General features: G+C 42.9%; 1 protein-coding gene across 3 annotated transcripts in view; it reads left to right on the top strand.

The window, feature by feature from the left end:
• Nucleotides 1-13,935, top strand: part of rcan2 (regulator of calcineurin 2) — a 125,450-nt gene that overhangs the window by 87,637 nt on the left and 23,878 nt on the right. The window contains exon 1 of one of the 3 annotated variants that reach the window (XM_090232887.1): nt 11,291-11,609. The exons of the other annotated variants lie outside the window; for them this stretch is intronic. The gene's annotated coding sequence lies outside the window, so the exon portion shown is untranslated. Of the gene's footprint in view, nt 1-11,290; nt 11,610-13,935 lie in introns of those variants that run through there. 3 annotated transcript variants of the gene reach the window in all.

The raw sequence follows: 13,935 nt of genomic DNA, 5'->3' as shown, positions 1-13,935 counted from the left end.
TCTAGGTCTTAGTTGCAGTATGGCCTGGAACTAGGGGCCTTGTTTTTCCTGGTCAGGTCAGGTGTTCAAAAACACTCATGGTCCTAGTTATGCAATATTTATTTTGTGTTGGCTAGGCCTGTGGAAGAGATGTGTTCTTACACAACAGAAGACCATGCCTCCTTGGGCCTCTGTTGAGACTCATCTGAGGAGTGAGATGTTGCCATAAACAGCTCCTAGTGGTGACCAAGCTTTTCTCCTCCAGGGAAAGTGTTGCTTGCTCTCTTTCAGAATACATATTCTTTGTGTGTTCCTCTTGGTCCTGAGCCTAAAAGGAGCTAGGGCGAGTCTTTCCTAGTCATTCCTGTCTGTCCTCTGTAGTGGCATGTTGTACACAGTCAGTCAGTACCTCCTGGTTGGGAATGCTGTGTGAGGGTTCTGGAACATAGTATCTGGAATCTCCAGTGAAAACAATGTAGGAACAGAACACAGGCTGTTTCTGATTAACATTCTGAGTGCAGAGAGAGCACAGGACAATACAGCTCGGAGTTGGAACGCTGAACACTAGAAGCTGCTCTAAATTGTACTTCTGCTGTGTACTTTACTTTAGGCCAGGAATTATCCTTTTGTGTCTTTAGCATGTGTCAATGTGTCAATTGTTTTCAATTAAAATTGTCAAAAATAAACAAAAATAGCTTATTAGCAAATAGCAATTTCACAAGCAATAATTTAGCTTGGTCTGCCTGGGTTTGGTCTGAGTGGGGAGGGGAAAACTGAAAACTAGCTGTTTTTGGCAGAGAAGTTTGGAACTCACGTTCTTATTGGTCTATTAATTAATTTACCGCCTGGTGATGTCACCAAAACAGCTGAAATTTCAGGTGATCTTTTCAAACAGCTCTTACACTAAAAGGGCATTATCATCATTTTCGTAACTTCACAATATTATTACAACCTCATAGTGTGGAAATATATATAAAACACAGGAGAATCACGTTTTTGACTGCAATGGGCCTTTAATGAGTTTCAGTGGACTGGTCTTTTTCATACAGTGTAATTTTTCTGGGTCATCTTTGTTTATGTTGAGTGTTATTCTTCGCCGTGTTACTTGTGCTAGGTTGAACTATGTTGATGTTGCATAACCCCATAGCAACAGTTAGCAAAATGGCACCTCGTGCTCTTACCAGGCTTCCCTCTATTGGGAACTTTGGGTGGAGCAGTAGGTTTCGTTTTACCATTTGAGCACCATCACTTTCCAACACATCACTTCTGATACACGAAACACTTTGCAAGATCAGCTCAATTCCCTCCACTCCTCTGTCCATGGACTAAGTTTGGATGGTCCTACGTCAGAACATTAGATAATTGTTTAACCTTCAGACAGATCATTGTCCTCTGTAGTGGAAAGTATTCAGATACCCTGCCAATGAGTCAACCCTGTGTCATGTTCTCAATGTGATATACCGACTATAAATAGCTTTGCAGGGGGAAAATGTAGTCATGAATAATCTGCTGCACTGTGTACAGTATGTGTGTGTGTGTGTGTGTGTGTGCATATCTTTCTCATTCTGCAGTCAGAATGTATACGATTATGGGATTCTGTGGAGTTTCTAGAGGTTATATGAGTCATATGCATTCATTTCCCCTACTCTTAAAGTAATATGGCACTTCACACTACGGTAGAGAATGTCCAATACATTCTACGGTAATCTCAGTATTTAGGGACTTTGCTTTGAAATACGGTAACAGTCAGTAACTGCTTTAAAATATGGTAACAGCCAGTATCTGCTTTGAAATACGGTAACAGTCAGTAACTGCTTTAAAATATGGTAACAGCCAGTAACTGCTTTAAAATATGGTAACAGCCAGTAACTGCTTTAAAATATGGTAACAACCAGTAACTGCTTTGAAATATGGTAAAAGTTCGTAACCGCCTTGAAATATGTTAACAGTCAGTAACTGCTTTGAAATACGGTAACAGTCAGTCAATGTGAAATACAATATGCCTCAGGCTACTGCCAGTCTTCACTATCACTGGAGGAGAAAATGGTCGATCTACAGGAATGTTTCTGCGAGGTCATTGCCATTTCCTCAATGTATTTTGTATTGCCTTGGATAAGAGCAGCTGTGGTGCATGATCACCTAGATACGCCTCTGGAAGCTCCTCCAGACTTGTAACGGGCCTCGCTAACAAAAGGTGCCATCACTCACTCATTCCCACCCTGTCAACTCCTGCTCATCCACTCTAACATCAGCCCCATGCCACGTCCTTCTGACATCTAATCTAACACCCTCTTTCCCATCAGGGCCGGCCCTAGACATAAGCGACATAAGCGCATAACCCCCCCCAAAAAAAATATATACAGTACCAGTCAAAAGTTTGGACGCACCTACTCGTTCCAGGGTTTTTTACTATTTTACTACATTGTAGAATAATAGTGAAGACATAAACAATTAGTAGTAACAGTGAACACCAGTGAACACCAGTGTTAATACAAATCAAAATATATTTTAGATTTTAGATTCTTCAAAGTAGCCACCCTTTGTCTTGATGACAGCTTTGCACACTTGGCATTCTCTCAACCAGCTTCAGGAGGTAGTCACCTGGAATGCATTTCAATTAATAGGTCTGCCTTGATAAAAGTTATTTTATGGAATTTCTTTCCTTCTTAATGTATTTGAGCCAATCAGTTGTGTTGTGACAAGGTAGGGGGGTATACAGAAGTTAGCCCTATTTGGTAAAAGACCAAGTCCATATTATGGCATGAAAAGCTCAAATAAGCAAAGAGAAACAAAGTCTATCATTACTTTAAGACATGAAGGTCAGTCAAACCAGAACATTTCAGGAACTTTGAAAGTTTCTTCAAGTGCAGTCACAAAAAGCATAAAACGCAATGATGAAACTGGCTCTCATGAGGACAGCCACAGGAAAGGAAGACGCAGAGTTACCTCTGCTGCAGAAGATATGTTCATTAGAGTTACCAGCCTCAGAAATTGCAGCCAAATAAATGCTTCACAGAGTTCAAATAACAGATACATCTCAACATCAACTGGTCAGAGGATACTGCATGAATCAGAACTTCATGGTCTAATTGCTACAAAGAAACCAGAAGAAGAGATTAGCTTAGGCAAAAAAAACACAAGCAATGGACATTAGACTGGTGGAAATCTGTCCTTTGGTCTGATGAGTCCACATTTGAGATTTTTGGTTCCAACCACCATGTCTTTGTGAGACGCAGAGTAGGTGAACTGATGATCTCTGCATGTGTTGTTCCCACAGTGAAGCATGGAGGAGGAGGTGTGATCATGTGGGCGTGCTTTGCTGGTGACACTGTCAGTGATTTTTTTCAAATTCAAGGCACACTTAACCAGCATGGCTACCACAGCATTATGCAGCGATACACCATCCCATCTGGTTTGTGCTTAGTGGGACTATCATTGTTTTTCAATAGAACAATGACCCAACACACCTCCAGGCTGTGTAAGGGCTATTTGACCAAGAAGGAGAGTGATGGAGTGCTGCATCAGATGACCCGGCCTTCACAATCACCCAAACTCAACCCAATTGAGATGGTTTGGGATGAGTTAGACCGCAGAGTGAAGAAAAGCAGCCAACATGTGCTCAGCATATTTCGGAACTCTTCCTTCTTCTCCTTCAAGACTGTTGGAAAAGCATTCCTCATGAAGCTGGTTGAGAGAATGCCAAGAGTGTGCAAAGCTATCATCAAGGCAAAGGGTGGCTACATTGAAGAATCTCAAATATAAAATAGATATTAATTTATTTAACACTTTTTTGGTTTGTACTAGGGCTGTGGTGTTCATGAAATCAGCCGGTGATTGTCAAGCAAATAACGGTTGTTCTCACGGTAATTGACCGTTAATTAACATGAACACACATAGCCTACAAACCATTTAAAAAAGTCTAATAAATCCATGTAAAATAGCCTACACCTTCACAATAAATCTATCCAATAAATCTAAAGAAACATGATATGAAGAAAATGTAGTCTGTTTCAGAAGAACAGAATAGCATACTGAGTTGTCTTTATGTTAGGTCATGATCTGGCTATGCCATATGACTGTGGGCTACACTAGTTTATTTTAACAGACAAGGTTTGTTTACAATTCCGTGGCATTATTTTATATTATTTTGTAGTATGAAGAATACAATTGTACAAAGCTGAATAAAATATAAATATTTTCTCCAAATGATTTGAAGGAGGATTTCTGTGTTGAGCGGTTAACAAAGAAATAGGTATTCCTATATGCTTAATTTAGAGTTATTAATGTAACTTAAGTTGTTCTACAAACGTTAGGCTGTATGTTTTGATTTTAAATACATTGTAAGGCTGCATGATGAGACTAATGATGAATTGAAAAATGTTACTTGAAAGGAACGAGCTCTGCTTTGTTCTTTAAGCAGGATGTACACACTCAAATCGTCTCTCATTCACAATCTGACAAGCACTTGATAATGCCTTGAATTTCACTGCGGCTGTAATGCACCCTAAAAAAGCGCTCTGCTGTGCTTCTCTCCCTGAGTATGCTACGCAATCCGAAGCCCTCTCACTTACATGGCTCTATGTCACCTGATCGGGTCTTTCTCGCAGGCTACAAGTGAAGACAGACACATCGGGGATGCAACTGCGCCCGTCCTTATTCAATTCCGAGGTGCATATTGAAGATATTGGAAGAACTGTCCATATTTACTTTTCGTCAGCCAACAAGATGAGTAGGCCTAACGAACAGCAAAAGCACTAGCCCCATGTCAATCTACTATCCCCCATAGTACATAAGTCGACCTATTCTGTTCTGTGCGAGAAATAAATATTCCAAACATAGTCTGGGACATTTGTGGGATATGATAGATCCCAAATTAATACAACCACAAGCATCAAAAACACTTTTTTATGCAATGTATCTGACGCAACAGATCAGAACGTTTAGCTTAAAATGTTGATAAACTATTAGTACAGCAAGCGCAAATGTTCCATTAGTGAAAAACACCATTATCAAAAGTGACTGCAAATGCAGTTGTGCATGTAATGCTTTTATTATAAAGGTGCATTTTTATGGTGAAAATTATCTTCTCCAAATTTGAAACTCACTCGCTGCGTATATATGCCAGTTAGGCTCTACACCCCTTGTAAAGCAGATTAATGTGCTTAATTTTAAGAAGTTATGTAGTCACTTTAGTTGTGATACAAACCTTATTAAAACATATAGGCCTGTGGGCTAGGCTGCATGAGGTGTGTGACTATGATGAAAAATAATAAAAAATTAAAAGGCGTTGTTTCTTAAGCTGGGCATCATTCACAAGTGATAATATGTCATTCACAAGTGAAAGGCTAATATTATCCCCCATCAGACTATTTTTGATTTAATCTTGTCTTTACATATAGTAAATAATATACAGTGCCTTGCGAAAGTATTCGGCCCCCTTGAACTTTGCGACCTTTTGCCACATTTCAGGCTTCAAACATAAAGATATAAAACTGTATTTTTTTGTGAAGAATCAACAACAAGTGGGACACAATCATGAAGTGGAACGACATTTATTGGATATTTCAAACTTTTTTAACAAATCAAAAACTGAAAAATTGGGCGTGCAAAATTATTCAGCCCCCTTAAGTTAATACTTTGTAGCGCCACCTTTTGCTGCGATTACAGCTGTAAGTCGCTTGGGGTATGGCTCTATCAGTTTTGCACATCAAGAGACTGAAATTTTTTCCCATTCCTCCTTGCAAAACAGCTCGAGCTCAGTGAGGTTGGATGGAGAGCATTTGTGAACAGCAGTTTTCAGTTCTTTCCACAGATTCTCGATTGGATTCAGGTCTGGACTTTGACTTGGCCATTCTAACACCTGGATATGTTTATTTTTGAACCATTCCATTGTAGATTTTGCTTTATGTTTTGGATCATTGTCTTGTTGGAAGACAAATCTCCGTCCCAGTCTCAGGTCTTTTGCAGACTCCATCAGGTTGGCAAATGTGGCAAAAGGTCGCAAAGTTCAAGGGGGCCGAATACTTTCGCAAGGCACTGTATGTGTGACATTTGTTTTGATTTGGACCATTATCATGCACCTGTTTCAAAACATTTTCATGCCAGCCAGGTAGACAGCCAGGTAGTATACTCCTGTTGTAAAGAGAAGCAATGTGCTTCATATTAGGAAGGTTGATAAATAAATTTAGTAGGCCTAGCCTATAGAAAGCTGATGGGATCCTCGTCTTTTTATTAGAGGCCATCACTCTGTTTTCTCCCGCAATTGCATAGCTTATAGAAATGTTGCGCAACATGAGCTCATGGGCTCTCATGAAGTGTTTGATTAGATTTTTTAACACATTTGCATTGATGTCAGAGTGATTAGAGGGACAATGGAGTGCTGAGTTCCAGGCAGTTAGGACGTTTGGTAGGCTACTATCGACCAGCAGCAGCATCAGAGCTTGGAGAAGCCTAATTACCCTGACTAAACGGTCATGACTCTTGACCGCCCTTGTGGTAGTAATACGGTCCCCACAACAGCCCTAGTTCCTACATGATTCCATATGTGTTATTTCATTCTACAATGTAGAAAATAGTCAAACAAAGAAAAACCCTTGAACGAGTAGGTGTGTCCAAACTTTTGACTGGTACTGTGTATTTATATATATATATATTATGAACTCAGTTGGGGTCTCAAATTACTTTTGAGAGTTACAATAGTAGAATACAGGAGGTGCAATTTCGAAACTTGCTTGTGAATCAGCAACTTTTTCTCTTGTTTTGTTAGTCACTAACAGTCACTCATTTAGTTGACAGAATAGTGGTAAGTTAGTCTAGCCAGCTGTCTAAAATTGTAGTAATGTAACGTTCTGAGTGTAGTGGGTGAGAAGTCAGGCGCTGGAAGCAGAGAGTTCAGGGGAGTGCTACTTTAATGCACAAAAACGGCGAACATAAGCCAACCCCACGAAAACACCGGGCGTATAACACAACAAACGCCCCAAACAGGGGGACTTAAACTGTCCAGCAAAAACCCACGAAATGGAAAAAACACGTAACCCACAGACGTGCACACAAGTTTACACAAAACAGAAGGTCACAATAATTAATCCTGCACAAGGAACCAGGCGGGCCAGCTGACTAATAAAGCCTCACTAATTATACCCAACTCAAAACAGGTGCACTCAATAAACACATAAGGAGGGGGAGGAAATAATCAGTGGCAGCTAGTAGGCCGGCGATGACGACCGCCGAGCGCCACCCGAACGGGAAGGGGAGCCACCTTCGGTCGGAGTCGTGACAAGTAATCATGGTCGAATTACCGAACGGCCATGCAGGGCACATGCCCAGGGGCCCTGACCTCCAGGGAACGCCCACTGATTTTGCTTGTCACTCTCGCTCACATATCATCATAACATGGCATAAATCGTGGCAAAATGTGGAGAATTGCAGGAAATTAGCTCTAAAATGGCAAAATATCTCTCTGCCCCTGTGACGTGGAGAGGTAGGGCCCAGGAGCAGAGAAGAGAATCAGACGAGGAATCAGTGGTTTAGAATAAACGTGCCTCAATAACTTACTCTGAAAAGTTCAACAGTAGGTACGAAGTAAAACTACGGAAAACAACAAACACTATGACTTAATAACTCATTAGGAGACAAACGCACACTACAAACAAATCAAGCTTCTGCAAAGGCTAACTGAAAACACACCTCTTTAAAAGGAAATCTTAATTAGTAACTGAAAACACGTGTCATATTCTCTAGGGCAGTCTCTGTCGCCCTCTGGTGACAGGTGTAACCATGACAGCACACCCCTTCTAGGAGCGGCTCCAGCCGGGGAGCCAGGGCAATCACCTCGTAGTAGGTTGAAGTCCCGAACAAGTCCCGGGTCCAGGATGTCCCGGGCAGGTACCCACACCCGCTCCTCGGGTCCATAGCCCTTCCAGTCCACCAGGTACTGCAGGGTGCCCCGAACCCAAACTGGCACTCAAATGGAGACAGTCCAGTGGACTAGTTCAGCAGTGTGTTGTGAGCATATTTGGCCCAGAAGAGGAACTTGTTCCAGTTGGTGGCCTGAAGGGAGACAAAACAGCAGAATAAATTCTCCAGCTCCTGGTTGACCCGCTCAGTCTGCACATTCGACTGTGGGTGGAACCAAGAGGAGAGACCCATCAATACCCCCAACAGGGAGCAGAAGGCTTTCCAATACCACGTGATGAACTGGGGGACACGGTCTGAGACAATGTCCTGGGAGAGTCCATGTAGTCGAAAAGACATGGTTAATCATGAAGTCGGCTGTCTCACTTAACTGCCAAGAGCTCCCAGTTGCCTACATCGTAGTTGTGTTCCGCTGGCGAAAACCGCTTGGAGAAAAAGCCACATGGGTGCAGTTTCTTGATCCCCCTTTTTCGCTGTAAAGGGTCAGGATGAGCGAGGATAGGTCCAGAGGTGAAACATCCCTTGAGCTCCTCGAATGCCCTGTCAGCCTCGGGGGGTCGAGCAAAAATGGATCCGGGATTGATGGGTTTGGGCCGTGAGAGGCGCAGCCACAGCACCAAGTTGCGAAAAAAATTCTGGAAAAATTGGCAAACCCGATGAACCGCAGAACTTGTTTGAGTGAAGCGGGACGGGGCCAGTCGGTGATGACCTTAACCTTTACGGGATAATGTATCCCAGGAAGGAGACTTGGGAAACATGTAACTCACACTTCTCTATTTTGATGTATAGCTGATTCTGCAGGAGGTGTCTCAGGACTTAGCAGACGTGCAGGATGTGTTCTGGAAGGGTCTTGGAGAAGATCAGGATGTCGTCAAGGTAAACAAAGACGAAATGATTCAACGTGTCCCTAAGAGTGTCATTGACCAATGCTTGGAAGACTGCTGGTGAGTTTGATAATCCGAATTGCATGACTAAATATTCATAGTGGCCACTAGGGGTGTTAAAGGCAGTTTTCCATTAATCTCCCTCCCTGATTCTCACCAGATTGTCAGTGTTGCAGAGGTCCAGTTTGGTGAAAAATCAGTCTCCTTGGGCCAGATCCAAGGCAAAGGACATCAGTGGTAGGGTGTAACGATTCTTAATCGTAATCCTGTTCAGCCCTGGGTAATCAATGCAAGGACACAAACCCCCATCTTTCTTTCCCACGAAGAAGAAGCTTGCGCAGGCTGGAGAAGTTGAGTAACAAATGACGCCCGCCTCCATCAACTTCCAAATGTAGTCGTCCATGGCTGCTACTTCAGGGTCCGAGAGGGAGTAAAGACGTTCCCGGGGAGGGGTGGAGCTGGGTAAGAGCTCTATGGCTCAGTCGACTGGGTGGTCGAAGACTCGCCCAACTCAGAAGTGAAGGCTGATATGGAGCTGCAGGATGGTGGCTGCTGTTCCCACACCGCCGTTGCCCAAGCCAGGGCTTTGCTCGAGAGTAAAGCGATGATCTTGACCTGATCGGTGTGAAACAAGGAGGGCTGTAGCTTGAAATCCAGAGAGCACTGAGTGAGGAACCTCTTGCATCTTCCTGGGTAGCCGTAATACTGCTCAGGGGCTGGGCTCCTTGGTTCCCGGTGCAGGTTCCATTGGGGATCTACTGGGCGCTGAGACTCCTGGGTTGGAGTGGTTGGAGGGAGTCGGTAAGTGCCTAGAGAGTCACTCATATTTGGAATTGTTCTTGCTCCTGCCCCAGCAGGACTCCTTGGTGGGTTATAGCGTTCTTGATCTGGTCGATCTGTGCTGGGTCCTTGTTGGGGCAGAAGCTTGCTGTGACGTGGTGAGGTAGGATACAGGAGCAGAGAAGAGAACCAGACTAGGAACCTTTGGTTTAGAATAAACGTAAATACTTTACTTGGAAAAAGTTCAACAGTAGGTACAAAGTAAAACTAGGGAAAACAACAAACACTATGACTTGATAACTCTCTCAGGAGACAAACGCACAAGGCAAATGAATCAAGCTTCTGCAAAGGGTAACAGAAATCACACCTCTCTAAAAGGAAATCATAATTAGTAACTGAAAATACCTTTGTCATTATAGTCTCTAAGGCGGTGTCTGCCGCCCTCTGGTGACAGGTGGAACCATGACAGCCCCATGGCAAAATGTGTATAATTGCAAGAAATTATCTCCGTTGTCAAGATTTTTGCTTAGGGCCCCCAAAAGGCTAGGCTGACATACACCCTTCACAATGTTTGATATGTTGATATGGACTCACCATTAGGGGGACAAGTGTCCAGAAAGCCTTCACTACCTAGCCACCACTCACAGCACACACACACACACACACACACGCACACACACACACACACACACACACACACACACACACACATGCCAATGCAGATCACATCAGGGCCTCAGCCTCAATCTCTACCTCCCTCAGAATTACCTTTTTTTTAGTAAACTCTTCTCCTGAACAACGTGCATTATTCCACCACTAATGTACCTGAGCCATTTGCTTAACTAGGAGGTATGCGCACACTGGTCCTTTGGTAATGCATCAAGAAGGAGTATTTTTAGGAAACAATGTCTGTTCCAGCTCCAACAAAACCCTCCCTATACTTTCCTCTCTTCACCTCACTGTCCATGTATGTAAAGGAATGTCATTAATTGTTTTATACATTCCCAGTGCCCTCTCGGCAGAAGAGTCTGAAGTATAACAGTCTAGGAAGTATTTTAATGGCATTAGGCCTATGTAAGATAAAGCCCTAGTGATAGAACATAAACCTGACCCTGAGGGTGATTGATTGGTGGATAAGGTTTAATGTGTGATGGGTTCCATGATAAGTCAGCTCAGATCCACATACTGCCCTGCTAATGCTGCTGCTGCTTTCCATTCCATTGCTGATGGAGCACTGTCTTGCTCTGTGTGGTGTGGGTCTGTCTGAGGCTATAGACTACTGGAGATAGATAAATCATCTGAGCTGGAATGTTATTGTACACAGAGGGAACCCAGTCTCATGTTCATGAGTTGTATGCAACACAGGGAGGGACATTGTCTGCTTTTGCCTTAGCTCTGGCTAGAAGTTGCTTCTAGGTACAGATCTAGGATCAGTTTGCCTCCCTAATCCTGACCTTAGACCATTAGGGAGAAGAATGCAAAAGTGACCCCTTATCAGTGTCTAGGGGGCAACATCATCCCAAGGTGAAACTTTGAACACACTTCTTAAGCGGAGCAGCAATCTTTGCATGAATTCACACATCGCCCGACAACGCAGAGGGAAACTCTGCGTTAATGTGCTGATCCAAGGTACCTGGAGTGAGCCAGAGCCTCATCTACTGGACAGAGCTCTATTCCACAATCCCCTCACCGTCAGACGGGGGTGATACAGCAACCTGAACTGAGCTGTCACCACTCATCTCCACCTCCCAGGCAGACACACACCAGTCCCAGCTGTCTGCTGCCAGGACACACACAAACACACATACACACACACTCCGCATCGGGAGCCTGTAACTCGCCACCGATCTCACACATACACTAACATGAAACAAGCTCTCAGACACATTTACCGGATTGGAAAGTGACTGTCTGAATGATCTTCCTGTCTCTACAGATCAGCTCTACCAAGGAAAGTCATATTGTCATCTGTCACCGGCTCTGAAAATATCAAGCTGCCAGAACGCTCTCTTTGTCAGAGACGACTATTGTATCTGACTGACTCAAATTGTTGTGAGTAGATGTTTTTGATGAGAGTGAGATGTGACATCATGGAACTAAACTGTCAGACTAGTTTTAAACAGACATCTTGTAAACAATGTTACGTGGTCAGATTGTTTATTTGATGGAGCACTGCCTTGGCACAGAATGTATCCACTGACTAACAAAAGATCCATTGAATTGAATTTGCATTGCATGAACACACTCTCTGTAACCTGTCCATGCAGTCTCACTATTGCTGATCCTTCAAAGGAGGATATCGTGGCTGTCTTCAAACAAGAGAGAGATAAATGAAATCCCTATGTGTTCTAGTGGTTTTTTTCATATACATGCGCTGCTAATCAATTTACAGTAAATCTATTTTCAGGTCCACAGCTAAGAACCAGATGTTCCCTTTAAAAGTGCTTATTTTCACACTCTGCTGGCTAGATGTGGCGGCTCATTTAGAAGCTGCTAGAATAGCGTTTTAGCTCAGCACCATGTGGAAAGAGGGAGGGAAATAGCCCATGTACTCTGCCACGCTCTCTCTTTAAGGCTGTATTTAAAGTCTGCTTGTTATGATGGAACAACGTCTAATTTGGGAAAAGTACCTGTCATATAACTTAACTGAGATGGGAGATTTCCATTGTGGTTTAACGTATGAATTCACAGAATTCAGTGTTTGTCACAATCATCTACAGTAGAAGTCGGAAGATTACATACACTTACTTAGGCTGAAGTCATTACAACTCATTTTTCAACCACTCCACAAATATCTTGTTAACAAATTATAGTTTTGGGAAGTTGCTTAGGACATCTACTTTGTGCTTGACAAAAGTAATTTTTCCAACAATTGTTTACAGATTGTTTATTTCACTTATAATTCACTGTATGACATTTCCAGTGGGTCAGAAGTTTACATACACTAAGTTGACTGTGCCTTTAAACAGCTTGGAAAATTCCAGAAAATGATGTCATCGCTTTAGAAGCTTCTGATAGGCTAATTGACATAATTTGAGTCAATTGGAGGTGTACCTGTGGATGTATTTCAAGGCCTACCTTCAAACTCAGTGCCTCTTTGCTTGACATCACGGGAAAATCAAAAGATACCAGCCACGACCTCAGAATTTTTTTTGTAGACATCCACAAGTCTGGTTCATCCTTGGGAGCAATTTCCAAAAGCCTGAAGGTAGCACGTTCCTCTGTACAAACAATAGTACGCAAGTATAAACAACATGGGACCACGCAGCCGCCATACCGCTCAGGAAGGAGACGCGTTCTGTCTCCTACAGATGAACGTACTTTGGTGCGAAAAGTGCAAATCAATCCCAGAACAACAGCAAAAGTCCTTGTGAAGATGCTTGAGGAAACCGGTACAAAATTATCTATATCCACAGTAAAACGAGTCCTATATCAACATAACCTGAAAGGCCGCTCATCAAGGAAGAAGCCACTGCTCCAAAACCGCCATAAAGAAGCCAGACTACGGTTTGCAACTGCACATGGAGAAATGTCCTCTGGTCTGATGAAACAAAAATAGAACTGTTTGGCCGTAATGACCATTGTTTTGTTTGGAGGGAAAAGGGGGAGGCTTGCAAGCTGAAGAACACCATCCCAACCGTAAAGCACGGGGGTGGCAGCATCATGTTGTGGGGGTGGTTTGCTGCAGGAGGGACTGGTTGCACTTCACAAAATAGATGGATTCATGATGCGGGAAAATTATGTGGATATATTGAAGCAACATCTCAAGACATCAGTCAGGAAGTTAAAGCTTGGTCGCAAATGGGTCTTCCAAATGGACAATGACCCCAAGCATACTTCCAAAGTTGTGGCAAAATGGCTTAAGGACAACAAAGCCAAAGTATTGGAGTGGCCATCACAAAGCCCTGACCTCAATCCCAAAGAACATTTGTCGGCAGAACTGAAAAAGTGTGTGCGAGCAAGGAGGCCTACTAACCTGACTCAGTTACACCAGCTCTGTCAGGAGGAATGGGTCAAAATTTACCCAACTTATTGTGGCAAGCTTGTGGAAGGCTACCTGAAACATTTGACCCAAGTTAAACCATTTAAAGGCAATGCTACCAAATACTAATTGAGTGTATGTAAACTTCTGACCCACTGGGAATGTGATGAAGGAAATAAAACCTGAAATAAATCATTCTCTCTACTATTATTCTGACATTTCACATTCTTAAAATAAAGTGGTGATCCTAACTGACCTAAGACAGGGACTTTTTACTAGGGTTAAATGTCAGGAATTGTGAAAAACTGAGTTTAAATGTATTTGGCTAAGGTGTATGTAAACTTTCGACTTCAACTGTATACTGTCCACTTGTCCTGTGAATGACCTGGTCTAAGA

This window comes from Oncorhynchus mykiss, chromosome 4, assembly GCF_057628025.1.
Source record: "Oncorhynchus mykiss isolate SJ-2025 chromosome 4, ASM5762802v1, whole genome shotgun sequence".
Taxonomy (NCBI): Eukaryota; Metazoa; Chordata; class Actinopteri; order Salmoniformes; family Salmonidae; genus Oncorhynchus; species Oncorhynchus mykiss.
The sequence above is the reverse complement of the archived record's forward strand: the minus strand, read 5'-3'. Positions and strand labels throughout refer to the sequence as shown.